Raw genomic sequence first — 12,722 nt, 5'->3', positions numbered from 1 at the left:
ACACTTGTCATGTGTAAGAGCCCTAGCTCTACCATATGCTGCCTCTATAAACCGTGGAGGATAGCCTTTCTGTAGGAACCTGGTGCGGATTACCCCACTTTGAGAAATGAAGTCACTATCTAGAGAGAAGTTTCGTCTCACTTCTTGAATTGAATGAAAGGGATATTCTTTTTCTATTTTTTACAATGTTCACTTGAAAAGTCTAAACACAGGGTAATTCTTCTTCTACTTTCGGTATTTAGTTCCATGTCCAGATATTCTATTCTAGAGCCGTTATGGGCACCTGAGAGGGTGATACCCCAGTTAGTGGAGTTAAGATGTTTGAACATATCTATGGAAGGGAGGTCACCGTTCCATATGAATATCAGATCATCTATATATCAACGGTAAAATATGATATTCTCAACCCAATACAGTACCTTGAACTGTAAATTAAGGTGTCCTCAAAAACCCTCATGAATAAATTTGCAAAGCTGGGCGTGAATCTCGTGCCGATTGCAGTTCCTTTGGTCTGTAAATAAATGGTATCCTCAAATTTGAACACATTATGTGTACAAATAAATCTAATGCACTTCAGAATGAACATTTTCTGTTCTTCTGGCATCTGGGGGTCATTGTCCAGAAACAATTGTGTACATTTAATACCCAGATCATGTTGACTATTTAAATATAAAGCTGTCTAGTCTAGGGCAGCCAATGATAAGTGTCCTTCCATCCGACCTCCTTTTGTGATTGTATTAAGGAGCTGGAGTCTTTGAAATAGGTAGGTAGTTTGACAACATATTTCTGTAAGAAAATGTCGACATAATGGGACAGTTTACACGTGAGTCAGGATATCCGTGAAATAATGGGTCGTGCAGGTGGATTTATGGTATCCCTATGAATTTTAGGTAGATGATAGAATATAGCTGTTAATGGATTTGTAATCTGGATATATTCCTTCTCTTTCTTATATTCTTTCTCTTTCTTATTCAGTATCTGGGCTGCAGAGTCTAGAAGATTTTTGAAAACTAGTTTGTGTTCCATCATTGGGTCCTCTGTAAGTGGTAGATCATATTTGGTGTCAGATAGTATGCAGAGTGCTTCCTTGATGTAATCTTTTCTGTTTTGGATCATTATACCACCTCCCTTTATCTGCATTGCGAATTACTATTTCAATGTTTCAATGTTAGACCATTTGGCTTTTTCAGTATTTTGCAGTCCGGAAAAAACGGATCTGTGTGCTTTCAGGTTTTTTTTTTTTCGGAATGGAGCAGCTAGCCCATGATAGAACAGTACTTTCCTTGTCCATTATGCAAACAATAATAGGAAATGTTCTATCTTTGAACGGAACGGATAAATGGAAATATGGAAACAGAAGGCATACAGAATACCTTCCTTTTTTCTGCGGATCCATTGAAATTAATGGTTCCGTATACGGTCTAAATACAGAACGCAAAAAAAAAACGGAACGTAAGCGGGAAAAAAAAGTTTGTGTGCAAGAGACCTTATCCTGTAGATGTTTGACTGCTGATTTTTCTTGAATACTGAGATTATGGTTTAGAATGGGCTTCTGGTGGATAGTTCGAAAATCCTCCTTAACAATATCATGAAAAGTATCTATAAAGTTACCCTTGTGGTGAATGCGATAAAAGTTAGAACACAGTTTTAGTTCAGTAGAGATTAACTGTGGTGCCTCTGGAGTGGGAGGGGATCCAAGCTTAAATCCATTTTATATTATTACCATCTCACTAATTCTTATATCTATCTATTTTATCTCAACTTGGCATTGTATTTATCTACTTATTTATTGATTTATTAGGGTAATTTATTTATGTATCATGTTTTTTTCTTCATTCCAATATAAGGAAATCCGTTTTTCCTGCCCCACTTACCCCAACATGGCATTATATGTATTTATTTATTCATTGAGTTATTAGGGTAATCTATTTAGTTATTAAGTCCTTTATCTTCATCCTAATATAAGGCGATCCATCGGTGGCAATTCTCCTCCCTGCCGCAAGCCTCTCCCTCAGGACCTCAGGCCAGGCTATACACTCTAACTCCTGGCCTGACCCTAGCGTCCTGTTTCCTTGGAGTTGACAAGCCACATGTGACCGCGACACTGCGTGCACTCCGACCTGGCCATTGGGAACTCCGACCAGGCCATGCATTCTAACTATCCGGCGATGTCGATCACGTGACCACAACAAATGCAGCAATCACACTAACGGGCATCGCTTGGGGCAGTAATTCCTGAAATTTTGTGTATTTCTTGACTCCACCACTTGAGCCACCACTTTAATAGTAATTTTAATTATATGCTGACTGTTTGTAATTAATTTGAACCAAATACATGTTGTTCTTTGCCAGGGTGACACCTGGACACTTTGGGAACGTCCCTCCCACCCTCTGAAACCTGTTTTTTTTTTTTTTTTTTGTGTGTGTATATATAAGTGTAAGGTGTGTCATGTGTGTACAAGCAGTTTTTAACTGATGAAGGGGAATACTCCCTGAAACGCATGGTAATACCTGCAAATAAATACAGAAGATCCTCAATATTTACCGAATAATTGGCTGGTTCTTTGTGCCGAGGGATGGTTCTTTCCTGATATATTCCAGTCTTGTTGGGGAGTTCAGGCACCCCCTATAAGAAGAATTTCATTGATTGCCGCATTCCAACCGCTCCTGGTATTCGAGTTTACCCTCTGATGTGTCTACACTAGAGTTATGCCTACTGTTAGCACAACTCCTCAAGGTGAGCTTTCAATTGGGATTAGCTTTTACTGTTATCTGTGCATTCACCCTATGTTGCGCCTCTTTTTGTTTACCAGTAAACATCGCCTGTGAGATTGATCTTTTGGAAATATGTCTACTTTGATGGTGTTTGTAAGTGTAGAAGCATTACAACTATATGAGACATTTAGCAATTAATTATTTTCCTGGAATTACTTTGTTTGCTAGTTATATTTTGCAGGATCACATTAAACTATGTTATCTAATAGCAGAAAGAAAAAGGGATAGGGGACAGAAGTAAACTAGGAATCATGTAAGAAGGAAAGAGGCAAGATGAATTTAACTCTGAATAGGGATTAAAGGTTCCATTTCAACTGATTGAAATTTTAATTTGATTAAAAAAAATAGAGAAAACAAGAAATGTTCTTTCTTTCAATCATTTTTTAATATACTGTATGCACAAAAACAAGGCACACAAGCCAAATAACCTCTTAGGAGGCGAATATCATCTGCATATTCAGAGCACCATTGAGGCAACATACAGATGGATCAGTTGTAAACTTCAGTGTCATATCACACCACAATGTACAGATGATGGCAGATTTATATAAGTAATAACCACATCAAAAGCTTTAAATTATACAATACATGTATTTGCCAAGAAAAAGATTCCAAAATAGATTTCCTTTTATAAAGAGATTTGCAGACTTGTGTTTCTTTCAGTATTCTGAAGCCAGTGAAGCTGTTGAAGGGTAAGCTGTGTTCGTTTAAAGGAGTTGTCCGGGTTCAGAGCTGAACCCAGACATGCCTCTATTTTCACCCAGGCCGCCCCCCTGACTTTAGCATCGGAGCATTTCATACTCCGATGCTCTCTTTTGCCCTGCGCTAAATCGCGCAGGACAAAAGGCATTTTCAAGAGTTCCGGTGATGAACCGGGCTCTCAATGGGGCTGCCAGGAAGCCCGGTGATGTCAGCAGCACTGATGGGCTCTAGCGCTGCCCTTGCCAGTAAAACAGCTAAGGCAGCGCTAAAACATGCCCATCAGAGCCGGTGACGTCACCGCACACACTGCCAGGCGGAAGCTTCTGGTGTGTTAGTGTAAAACGAGCCCGCGAACTGCACAATTTAGCTCTGAACCGGGACAGCCCTTTTAAAGTTTATAGTCATTAACAGTATTTTGCCAAGTTTCCCCTAAACTTAATAAACCCAATAGTATTTTAGAATGGAAATACTGCATTAAACAGCTGATACACTACTCTGTGTATGCAATTGTTTTTGGCAGACATAGCCACAACAGTTCTTACGGTATCATATCCACAAACGAAAACAGGATTGCATGTGGCTCATTCTAAGAAGAAGGGCCTGGTTAAATACCGTGATTGGCTCAAAGGCTGTCCGTAAGCCTCTGAGCCAATCACGGCAAGCCCGCCCATCCTTCCAGGTCATATGATCCTCTATCTTCTATCTTCCTTCCTGTCATTTTTCTGCTTCAATTTTCACAGTACAATTCACGTTGAAACTAATTGCCAAAGTCTTTGATTCATTTGCAAGATTAATTTTTGTGAAATTTGTAATGAGTCTGATTTGTTTGGAATTGATTCGCTCATCTCTAACAGGTGTGGATAGAAACTGTACACACACACACAATCAAAAAATATGTTCAATCATAAATATTTTCAAAGTTGTTTAATTTAATATTTTCTATGTATTGGAGCAATAATATTGCAAAATTAGAAAAAATGTTGTATTATATTTTAGCTTAACTGTGTCATTTTGTCTTTCAATAAAGGCTGAATTTACTATATACAATTATATATTTTACATTAACAATGTATTTTATTGGAAAAAAGACAAATAATAAAAAGAAAAAAGAAAAAATTGCTATCTATAAATTTGCCTTAACATGTAGAAAGCACATTGTAAAAAAGCTTTTATTTAAATGTGTACCCATATTTGAGTTTCTCTGACTAATTTTCCATTTTAACTCCTTAGTGACCACCCATACATGTTTTTACGGTGGTCATTATGGGGCCTTAGGCTGGGCCGCCAATTTTTACTGCGGCCCAGTATAAGCGCTGCACGAAGACCCGGCTCTCACATTAGAGACGCGGCCCTTGAATAATTTCCAGCAGGCTGCGCCTCCATGGTGCAGCCTGCTGGTCAATGTCAGAATAGCATAGCCATTAAAATGCTGTGCACCTGTGCACTATAGGGATAGTTCATTGCATTTTAAAAGCAATCAAAAAGCTGCCTGTTATAGTCCCCTTGAGGGAATATTAAGTGGTAAAAATAAGTTGAAAATAAGTTTAAAAAACTCATTTATTCAATTAAAAAAATACACTTTTTTTCTATTGAAAATACACTTTTCAATAAAAAAAATATCAAAAAGATAATCTTCCCCATATGTTTGGTATTGCCGCATCCGTAATGACACGGACTACACAAATATCACAAAAATTATCCCCTACGGTGAACGCTGTAAAAAATAAATTAAAAAAGACAAAATTGCTAATTTATCCATCAGTTGCCAATGAAAAAGAGTAATAACAAGTAATCAAAAAGCGCCACTTACTCCAAAATGATACCAATGAAAAATACAAGTTGTCTGCCAAAAATAAAGCCCTCACACAACTCCATATAAAGAAAAATAAAAAAGTTATGGGTCTTGCGAAAATATATTTTTTCTTAATAGAAAAAAAGGGGTTTTATTGCAAAAAAGTTGTAAAACGTAAAAAAAACTATATGTATTTTGTATCACTGCAATTGTACTGACCCATAGAATAAAGATATTATGTTATTTATACCAAAAAATGAACAACATAAAATTTATAACATAAAAACGCAGTGGCAGTATGGCTGTTTTTCCCATTTCCCTCACAGAAACAGTTAATAAAAGTTAATCAGAAATGTATGTGTACCAGAAAATGGTGCCATTAAAAACTACAACTTGTCCTGCAAAAAACAAGCCCTCATAAAGCTGTACAGATGGAAAAATAAAAAAGTTATAGCTCTTGGAACAATGAAAAAAGTAAGAAAAACGCTTGGTCAGCAAGGCCCAAAACAGGCTGGTCACTAAGGGGTTAAAAAAGCTGAGTTGAATTTGTTAAGCAATATTAAAAATGACAGATAATTAAGTTGTGTGTAAAGGTGTCAGGTTAGTAATGATCTCTTCATAAGCAATTTGCAAAGAAAACCTTTCCTCACCATTCTTAGTATTTGATTCTTAATCATCCTGAAAAAAGGAGGTAAATTGCTCTTCATCTAAGTAATTTCCACGTAATATACATTTATAGACGATTTGTTTATTTGAAAATTTCTATTCTGATGTATGGCACAACCTGCATATTGATATACTCACATAAAGGAGCAAGAATACCTTTGCATACACAATTTATTTAGTTAAAGGGGTTATCCAAGTTATATTTATTGATGACCTATCCTCAGGATAGGTCATCAATATCAGATCAGCTGGGGTCCGACACCCGGAACCCCCTCCGATCAGCTGTTTGAAGAGAAGGCGTTTGTCCCATTCATTTCAATAGGAAGGCTTGGGTGTAATTACACCTGCTCACCACTGCAGATGCAACGGCTAGAAGGTAAACAGTGAAGAGGAGGCAGCGCTGACACCGCGCACAGCTTCTCTTCAAACAGCTGATCGGAGGGGGTGCCGGGTGTCGGACCCCGGCCGATCTGATATTGATGACCTATCCTGAGGATAGGTCATCAATAAATATAACTTGGATAACCCCTTTAAAGGAGTTGTTCTACGTTTTTCCGATATTGATGACCTATCGTCAGGATAGGTCATCAATGTCACATCTGCAGAGTCCAACTCCCGGTGCCCCTGCCAATTAGCTTTTTGAAGATTTTTTCTCTTCTCTGAGAAGTGAATTTACAACTCCTCCGTCCCTTTCAATTAAATGGGACGGAATGTAACTACAACTGCTCCTTCCTATTCAAGAGAATAGGATGAAGGAGCTGTAATTACACTGCTCCACCGGTGAAATGTTGACGGCGAGCAGGCAAACAGTAAAGAAAATATAGCACTCGTATGAGCTCTGTGGTCTCTTCAAAAAGTCCAACTGCCGGCACACTCCACCAATCTGATATTGATGACCTATCCTGAGGATAGGTCATCAGTATCGGAAACTGGACAACACCTTTAAATTCATTTTGTTTTTGATTCTATTAATTCAGCTGTCAGATTTGATTTAGTCCAAGTAAATTTAACCCAAATTGAAAGTTCCCCAATTGCCCTAAAAAGTCATGAATGACACTCAGGGGTATCCTCGGAATGTATCCAACCCTTTTTAAGCTCTCTAATGACAAGACAACATTGGTAATTTCAAAGTGACAGTGACATACAGTATATGGCAATGGTTAAATAGATGGTAGCCTGTTGTAACAAAGAACCTGTTTAAAAGCACACTGCATTGTCAAATGTTTTATGCTGTATAAAAATAAAAAAAAACTGTCCCAAAATAACTGGATCTGACATTGCTGGATACCACCACCTTCTCGCCAGACCCCATTGTCTATAATGCTGTCTGGCAGAGATCTGGTGCGCTATCCAGAAAATATGCTGAGAATCGTTGGACCAAAAACTACTGCACACAGCAGTTTTTGTCCAGCAATTTCCCAGAATTGTCTGCTGGACGGAACACCCAGCCCCGGGTGTGAAAGAAGCCTCATAGTAATAATGCAAAATTATAATATTTGCTGTATGACAAAATATATATGGAAAATACATATACATTTACATATTTCATATGTCAGTCATACAATATTTTTGTACAAATTATTTTCAGATTATTTCCAATCTCACTTTTATGTAGAAAATAAAGATCAGTGAACAGACACTTGGAAAAGGAGAAGAGTGAGCTAATTCCCATTTCGAGTTTCAGCAAATGATAGGGATTACTGAGTGACAAGTTGATTAACGTTACAGCAGGCACTGCTAGGAGCATTTAATTAGTTGAGAATGGAATACTATACTGTAGGTTAACATATTGATTGAGATGTGTGTGTACTACATATTAGAGTAAACAGACATTGCAGGAACATTTAAATTGGTTGAGGAACAAAATATGTTGACAGATTTATTGAAAATGCATCACAAATGATTATAGAAAAATTAGAAAACACAAAAAAAGCAACAAAAAAAAACAATACAGGATCGCACACAAGTAATTACCGAATTATTAGTCACCTATTCCCTCTGTTGTAATCTAACTCTTTGAGAACCTGTATCTAACTAGACTCACTGTTAAACTTCTTCCATGACATAGTACATTGTTGTGGGTTATTCAGTCTTGTTCTTTTCACATACTGTATGCTTGCTGGGTTACAAGACAATTTGATGCTTGTACCAACACACACATTAGTAGTATCATCATCATCATCAAGTAGTATATCAACGCTACTGTAGATAATCTTCCAGCTGCAGTAGTAAATGTTTGCTGCTATAGTCAGTGGCTGTAAACACTCTACAAGTAGCTCCAGGCAAGCAAAGATCTTGGCATTAAAAAGGTCATCTGGTTGAAGAAATGACATTTCATATGTTGCAAAAGGGAATGGATAGCTGATAGAATGCTTTGTAGTATCTAAAGCTATTAGTAGAGATGAGAGAATCGAAGCTGACGAAGTGGAATGCAATCCGAATTTCAGATTTTTTTTTATTAGCACCGAAGCCGAATTTCCTTGCGCTTTGTGGTAACGAATCACATTTTTTCCTAAAATGGCTGCTGCACGTGTGAGGACACGGAGAAAGGAATTCTGAGAAGGCTGGATCACCCATAATGCCATGCATACAGCCAATCAGCAGCCAGCCAGCCCTGTGATGTCACAGCCCCATAAATAGTGTCTGCCATCTTAGATACTGCTATTTACCAGTGTAGTTAGTGCAGGGAGAGACATCAGCAAGCGCTAGGGACAGTGTTAGAAAAAACTTCATTGTGCTAAAAAAAACTATTTAGAAGTGCAGGGCAAGATTATTCAAGGTGTAGTGAAAGGATAGGGAGGAATCATTCCACAGCATTTATGTTGAACAGGGTTCAGTAGGGGAGGTTACAGCCTGGGCAATAGAAACAATCCTATTACACCTTGCTGCACTGACTGGGGATCCAAATTGCCATTATACAGCTCTGTAATTCCAGCAAATTGTTCTTATTAGGGAGCAAGTGCTTTGAAAAAGGCATTAGCAGGCTTTATTACAAGGAAATATTTCTACATCTTATTTGCACTGGTGCAGTTCAGTTATACTGTATGTTCTAAAGCATTTTTTGGCCTGTGGGAAAAAAGGGCTTATTAGCCGTTGTGTGGTGAAGTGCTAAAATTACAGCCCTTTTTTTCGTGTATTAGCGGCAAAAGTAAAATATATTTGCCGTTCATCGGTGCAGTTATATGTTCTAAAGGCCTTTTTGTCATGTATTTGTTGAAAAAGAAAAAGTATATTTGCCGGTCAGCAGTGCAGATATCTGTTCTAAAGCCTTTTGTGGTGTGTTTTAGTGGAAAAAGAAAAAATATATTTGCCAGTCAGCGGTGCAGTTATATGTTTTAAAGCATATTGGGGCGTGTATTAGTGAAAAAACTAAAAATATGCTTGCCGTTCAGCGGTGCAGTTATATGTTTTTAAAGTAATAATGCTCTAAATCTAGATAAAGAGGGTGGTCGTAAAGCTATTCAATCAAATCACCGAAGTACGACTACCTAAAATTTAACCTTTATTCTGGTCAATTAAAAGTAATAATTCCCTGGAGGAGGAAAAATAGTGCAACAAAACACAACAAAGACAAAATACAATTAACACACAGAAGAGCAGGATCAGACAAGCGGATCAATATGAGAGGGAGAAAGGGGAGGAACGCATCAGGGCAGCCTGTGCCATGACCGTGTCTGTCCCTGCGATGTCCCTTTGTATCTCCTCAGCCCGGAGATGTGTCTTGATGGTAGACACACTCCGTCCGCGTACCTGTGCTGTCTGTCCTTATAGTGCCCTTTGTATACTATCCCATATGGATATTTGGGCAATAGTATAAAGGATGGATATCGGTTGTACAATCACGTGTCCCGACGCGTTTCCCCCCTTCCTCTCATTGAAGGGGTTCATCAGGGGACAAAAAGCCAATGTCAATCAAACACATAAAGTGTTCAACAAATATCCGTAAAGATGGATCATTAAACTGGAGGCCACAACCAAGAAAAGTTCACTGGATAAATAGGGGTCCGCACACGATTGTGTGGAGATAAACAGACTCTCCAACGGCAAAAAATATATATACTTAGCTGGTCTACTAGATGGAGATCCAGGTCGGCGGTCCTAGGTGAACATCTTAAAAGGGCCTCCAGGGGGCAAAATGTGTTGTAAAATATGTTTTTAAAGCCTTTTGTGGAGTGTATCAGTGGAAAAACAAACAATATATTTGCCGTTCAGAGGTGCAGTTATCTGTTCTAAAGCCTTTTGTGGCGTGTATTAGTGGAAATAGAAAAAATATATATATCGGTCAGCAGTGCAGTTATCTGTTCTAAAGCCTTTTGTGGCATGTATTAGTGGAAAAAGAAAAAATATATTTGCCGGTCAGAGGTGCAGTTATCCGTTCTAAAGCCTTTTGTGACGTGTATTAGTGGAAAAAGAAAAAATATAGTTGACAGTCAGCAGTGCAGTTATCTGTTCTAAATCCTTTTGTGGCATTTATTAGTGGAAAAAATATATATATATTTGCCATTCAGTGGTGCAATTATATGTTCTAAAGCCTTTTGTGGTGTGGAAAAGTGGAAAAGAAAAAAAATAAGGGCCTATTTGCCGTTCAGTGGTTATCTGTTCTAAAGCTATTTGTGGCGTGTATTAGTAAAAAAACTAAAAATATATTTGCCGTTCAGCAATGCAATTATCTGTTCTAAATCCTTTTGTGGCGTGTATTAGTGGAAAAAGAAAAAATATATTTGACGGTCAGAGGTGCAGTTATCTGTCCTAAAGGCTTTTGTGGCATGTGTTAGTGGAAAAAGAAAAAATATATTTGCCTTTCAGCGGTGCAGTTATCTGTTCTAAAGCCTTTTGTGTTGTGTATTGGTGGAAAAAGTAAAAATATATTTGCCATTCAGAGGTGCAATTATATGTTCTAAAACCTTTTGCCGTGTGTATTAGTGGAAAAAGAAAAAATATATATGTCTGTCAGCAGTGCAGTTATCTGCTCTAAAGCCTTTTGTGGTATGTATTAGTGGAAAAAGAAAAAACATATTTGCCGGTCAGCGGTGCAGTTATCTGTTCTAAAGCCTTTTGTGTAGTGTATAAGTGAAAAAAAAATAGGGGTCTATTTGCCATTCAGCAGTGCAGTTATATGTGCTAAAGCACTTTTTGACGTGTATTAGTGGCAGAAAAAAGTATTTGCCGTTGTGTAATGAAGTGAGAAACAGCCTTTTTTTGTGTGTATTAGAGGTAGAAAAGGGGCTTATTAGCCATTGTGTGCTGAAATGAGAAAATTACTGAGTTTTTGGGGAGTTTTAATTTCCTTTTTATTTTTTTATTTGATCTAACAGTGTGTCAGATAGAAAAGTGCCAGGCCCTGCACAGGGGAGTGACAGAGGCCTTAATATTTCTGGCGCAGGCAGAGGTCGCAGCAGAGTGAGGAGGCGTGGCAGCAGGGATGGCAGCAAGACGCCTGAGCTCCCGGTGTCATCTTGACCAGCAACCTAACGGTTCTTGAATGGTTGACTCGGTCATCCACTTCATCCCAAGTGACATCAGACAACCCCAGCCAAGAGTAGGTGGGTTCCTCTGACACGACACTTAGTTGGCATGGCCCAAGAGCAGGCTCTGTGCCCTCACCTGTACTCAACCTTCCTCTGTCATTTTCTGTTCCCTCAGTCCCTCACCCCGAGAAGTATTGTATGCTGTGGGTTCAGCTTCACTATACAGTGAGGACGAGCTACTAGAAGACAGCAGCTACTGGCAAGCCAAGATGTGGAGGAGACATCCGCCACTTTCTCCACTAGGCGGGAAGTAGTGATGAGGAGTGTGGCGCTGGAGCTGGTATTGTGAGCGGTCAGGCTCTTGAACCAGAGACGATTGATGAGGAATCAGTGACATGCAGACAGTACTCGATGATAATGTACCTGATCGCATTAGGGAGCCGGGTGACAAATGGGCTTCATCATCATCGGGAAAAGAGGGTGGGAGCTTGCCCATGAGGCAGCAGCGGATCCAGCAAGTCACTAATGTGGCCGGGAGTAAAGCAGGGTGGCAGCAATGGGAGGTCGGGAGCCAAAGAGTAGACCACATGCTTCACAAGAACCTACCTCCCGGGGACGTAGAGGTGCACTGGTTCACGGAGGCAGCGATGGTAGCAGTCAGTCAGTGCTGTGGGGAATATCACCTACTCGGCCGTGTGATAGTTTTTTGTTAAAATCGCCAGAGGAGGTAAACATGGCCATATGTAGAATCTGTGGTCAGAAGGTGAACCATGGCCAGGGTGCCAATGTTGGTACTATGGCCCTGCATCAACATATGCAGCATTGCCATAAAGTGGCCTGGGAGAACTGTGGCTCTGATGTGGTAGTTCAGCCTGCGGCAGCAACCTCTGCAGCACCCAGTGGCACACACCCAATTTCAGGAAGTCAAGGCTCCACCACCTCAACTGTCTGTCCTTCCCATCATCTGCTGGTCCTGATGCTCCTGCTCCTCCTCCTCGTCAGTCATTCCGTCAGCATTCGATCACCGAAGCGATTGCCAAGAGACCACAGTATGCAAGCACTCTTCCAACTGGCAGAAGGCACTCTTCCAACATACTCCTATCATAGTTGCTGGTGCTACAGTCCCTCCATTTCCAAGTGGTGGACTCTGCACCTTTCAGAGAACTGATGGCTTGTGCCAAGCCGAGGTGGAGAGTTCCAAACTGTCATTTCTTTGCCAAAAAAGGCAGTACCACCCCTGCACACACATGTAGAACAGAAGGTGGGCCAGTCCTTAAGCATGTCGGTGTCTGCCAATGTGCACGGCGGTGCCGACATGC

The sequence above is a fragment of the Bufo gargarizans genome, chromosome 5 (assembly GCF_014858855.1).
Source record: "Bufo gargarizans isolate SCDJY-AF-19 chromosome 5, ASM1485885v1, whole genome shotgun sequence".
NCBI classification, from domain to species: Eukaryota; Metazoa; Chordata; class Amphibia; order Anura; family Bufonidae; genus Bufo; species Bufo gargarizans.
This window is presented reverse-complemented; position numbering follows the sequence as displayed.